Source organism: Vicia villosa, linkage group LG1 (assembly GCF_029867415.1).
Source record: "Vicia villosa cultivar HV-30 ecotype Madison, WI linkage group LG1, Vvil1.0, whole genome shotgun sequence".
Classification (NCBI taxonomy): Eukaryota; Viridiplantae; Streptophyta; class Magnoliopsida; order Fabales; family Fabaceae; genus Vicia; species Vicia villosa.
The window spans coordinates 226124949-226129751 of record NC_081180.1 but is presented as its reverse complement, the minus strand read 5'-3'; positions in this window follow the sequence as shown (position 1 = coordinate 226129751).

Sequence of the window (4803 nt, the reverse complement as noted above, 5' to 3'; positions counted from 1 at the left end):
AGGGATCATGTAGCCGGACCCCCGCCTTTCTTATAGCTCGTGTCGCTCGATGTTGATGCTCGGTGTACGCACGCACCGTTTTCCTTTACGATCCGTGACGGCTTGGTTGCTGAGAGGGGTCCGCCCTCTTGTCTATGGCCCGATCATTTTCGCGAGGTCTAATGCTTGGTTGACTTGGGTTGAGTTGCTCCCCTTGGCTATGGCGGGACCGCTTTTCTACCATTCGGTCAGTACCGTTGGTTTATTTGCTTTACGAGCGGATGCTCGTTTGTGTGATATTTTTGTATGCTTCCCCTTTTTTCTCGTAGGTTGCTAGTTTAGCTTAGATTTGCACCCTTTGTATGATAACATTAGGTAGCAAGCTTTCCCCTTTAGCTTAGGTCTTCCTCATGCATCTTTTAAAACACAAACCACACTCTTTGATTTTCTTTTCTTAAGAGCTTGTTATTTCCGCTCCATTCCCAAGCATAAGTCTCCAAAGGTCGAGCAGCGGAGTGTGAATGTAACTCGTTCACCTAAAAAACACAAAACAAACAAAAACTAGTTAGCCGAGCTACAGTACCTCTGATTCCGCAAAACGGATACGTAGGCAGCGGGGTAGGGCCCGTGCGAGTATAACTCTTTCTTTTCCCTACATTCTGCATTCATTTTAGTCCAGATTAGCGTAGTTTGCTTACACACCCATAGATTTAAACACTAGCGTGGATACCATCGAGTACGATGGGCGCGTGGGGTGCTAACACCTTCCCCTTGCGTAACCGACTCCCTCACCCTTTTCTCTGGTCGTGAGACCGTTGTTTTGTTTTGTGGTTTGCTGGCATTCCCTTCCTTTTTAGGATAAATATGTTAGTGGCGACTCTGTTAATTTTCGCGGTAGCGACAATATTGCGAATAACAACAATTGGTCCATCTATCAGATGGATGTCAAATATGCATATTTGAATGGACCGCTTGAAGGGAAAGTGTATGTAGAGCACCCCCTGGTTTTGTTGTAAAAAACTAAGATTCAAAGTTCTACAAGTTAAAGAAATTATTGTACGATTTAAAATAAGATCCAAGAGCTTAGAACAAGAGGATATATGGTTTCTTAAAGGAGATTGACTTCAAGAAGTGTGTATCTAAACATGACGTGTATGTGAAGAGGGATACAAATGAAGAGAAGATAATCCTTTGTCTATACAAAAAATGTATTTCTAGGTTCAAGAGTGAGCTTACGAATGAGTTTGAGATGACCGACATTGGACTTATGACATAGTTCCTTGGTATTGAGTTTCACACGTCTAAGAAGGGACTGCTCAAGCACCAAAGAAGGTATGCACTTGAGATTTTAAAGAAGTTTGAAATGGAGCATTGTAATGTGTCATTACTCTAACTAAACAGAGGTTACAGTTGTCAAAGAATAAGGATGAGCAAGATGTTAATCTAACTCAATATAAGAGGCTGATTAGATCCTTACATTACTTGTGCAATACGCGACTGGATTTGGCGTTTAGTGTCGGTATTGTGAGTAGATTTATGGAGAGACAAAGGTGTCTTACTTGGCAGCAGTCAAGAGAATTCTAAGATACATAAAATGATCTATTGGCTGCATAATTCTCTTTCCCGCAGCGGACACATGCAAAAAGGTAATTTACTCGGTTTTTTTACCAATTACAATTGGTGCAAAGATAAAGATGATCGAAAGTCTACAGCTGGATATTGTAGAAGTGAAGACCAAGTGGCTGATTTGTTGACTAATGGAGTCACAATTAAAGTGCTCAAGAGATTAAGAATGAACATGAGCACAGAAGACTTGGAGCACTTAAATTAAGGTAGTGTGTTAAGTGAAAATTGATAATTCAAGTGTTGTAACCGATGACCACAGACGTGTAACCGGTTACAAGTATGAAAAAAAGTCAAAAAAGTTGAAGAAAAGTGATTCTGGCATTGTTGTAACTAGTTACGCATTTGTAGTAACGGGTTATCACTGTTAGTATTTTTACAGTTTTGAGCACACTACACCAAAAATGACTTTAGGCTGCGCAGCTGTAATCGATTACAGATTTTATGTAACCATTTAGAAGCACGCAATTTTATTTTTTTCAATTATTTAACTTGTTACTTGTGTCTCAATCCACTTGTAATTGTTTAACTATTTTAGAGATATTATTATCAAAAAATAATAAAAAAATATTTTCACCCTTAATTCTTCTTATCTCTCTCACTTTTCACATTCAAATCCTCCATTTTCTTTAATCAAATGATTTTTAAGTTCTAACATTTCTCACCTTCAATATTGTTTAAGGAACTAAAGTAAAATAATCACAAAGTAAAGAATGAGAAAAGAGACATAATTAAATGATTTTTTATTAAAAAATTAATAATCAAGAAAGAGAAATAAAAACGAGATTGATGAATAATTAAAGAGAAACCGAGTGAATTATAGATTTACTTTGAGCATTATATTTTATGTTAAGAAACGAAAAAGTGTCGTTTTAAACCTATTTTTGGTCATTTTTAAACCTTTGTAGTTTTAGATTTTTTTTTTACAGTGAATGTTGGACGTTACAAATATAGTAATAAGATACATGTAATAGAGAAGATAGATATATTACATTGAATGAATTGTAAGAGTAGATTAAATATGATTGATGTATAATGACAATCTTATGTAGGAGGTTTAAATAGCACATAGGTTCCATATAAAAAGATGGTGGAAACTCCTTGAATGGTTTGACCACACGAAGAGAATAATTTTATATATATATATATATATATATATATATATATATATATATATATATATATATATATATATATATATATATATATATATATATATATATATATATATATATATATATATATATTAGGTTTAGATTGGTTTTTGATAGACTCTGAATCAATTTTAGGGGTGTAAAATTAATTTTAAATGATTTTGAGATGTTCTGTTTTTATCAAAAGTATAATTGATTCTGTCTCCAGAATTAATTTCACTTGAAGTCAAAATTTATAGTTTCTACTTCCAGAATTGATTCTGAGTGATTTTTACACTTACATTTATTGTTCAACTCACATTTACATAAATGTATCCAAACATAAGTCAATTATGATTATGTTAAAATTAATTCTATCAAATCTAATTCTGCTAGAATCAATTTTGTTCACCGCCAATGCAAACACAAAAAAAAATTGTTAAAAAAAAAATAAAGTCACTAAAAATAAATGACTCACAAAAACTATTAAAAAAATCTAAAACTAATGTATTGGATAAATATACCAATACACTAATTGATTCTAGTAGATATTGAGTTTGGTAGAATTGATTTTATCATAATTGAGTTTAACAGAATTAATTTATGTTTGAATACATTAGTGAGTTGAACAATTCTGGAGGCAGAAGCTACAAATTCTAACTTCAAGTAGAATTAATTTTAAAGACAAAATTAATTCTACTTTTGTTTAATCAAACATCTTAGAATTATTTAAAATGAATTCTACACTTCTAGAATTGCTTTTGACCCTTTCAAAAACCAAATCAAACATACATTTATATAATCAGAAATCAAAAGATAATGCGGATAATTTTTTGTAAAAAAATTTCTTAAAAAGAATAAAAAAACTTTTTTTACAAGAAACTAGCTGAATATAAATAATCATGTATTTTTTGTTTATAAATTAACACAAGCATTTCTATTTTTTTTTAACAAGAAGCCATGCATGTTACAACCATCTTTTCTTGATTGGTTCTAATGAATCATGTCATTTAGCACATGATGTTGCTATATTATCTTCTCTTTGAATCAGAGTTTTTCTTGGAATTGATTTGAGATGCAGGTCCCTGGTTCAGTTTATTAATTTGTATCGTTGCGTTGTTATATATTTTCTGAGAAACAGAATATGTCGTTTTCAATGGACATATTCAATCAAAATAAAAAAATGGAACTTGTTGAGCTATTGCCTATTGCATTTGCAGTCACAAGAATTAGAATTATTAATTTATGTTCATTGACTTGTCTACATCACACGCATGTCTGATTCCTCTATGATTAAAGTTATGATCACTTCTTTTCAAGCTTAGACCATGCAAATTATTATTATTATTATTATTAAAGAGTGTTTTTCTAATAAAATAATATTATTTAAAATAAAATATTTTTAAAATTAATTTTATAACACAAATATAAAATTGTGTCGTTAATCAACTTTATAATTATATTAACCATAAAAAGATATTTTATTTATAAATTATTAATTAATTTCATTATTTTATTAATCAATAAAATACATATTACTAACCATATTCTATCACTAATTTATAAATATATTTATAAATATATTAATCAACTTTTACATTCTATTAATCAATTTTAATTTATTATTTAATCTTTTTATATTTAAAAATTAATTAACCAAATTATAAATTGTATTATCAATTTTATATATAATATTAACCAAAATTAATTTATCACATAAGACTACCTTTTTATGTCAGAATATTTATTAACCAAACTCTTAATTATATTAATTAAGTTATAATATTTCATTAATTAAAATTAAAAAAATATCTAAAAATTAAAATAATATAAAATATTGCATTAATTAAAATTAAAAAAAAATTAAAAAAAATAAAAATACTGATCATATTTATGAAATCACGTATACATATTATAGTCTACATTTGAGATATTCTTGTACAAACTACACGTATTTCCTAAAAAGAAAACTACTTACTAATTATACAAAACAAATGCTATAAAAATGAAACAATAAGGACCAAAAAAACCTAATATATTTACGATGTCAAAACAAAAGGGTAGTAAT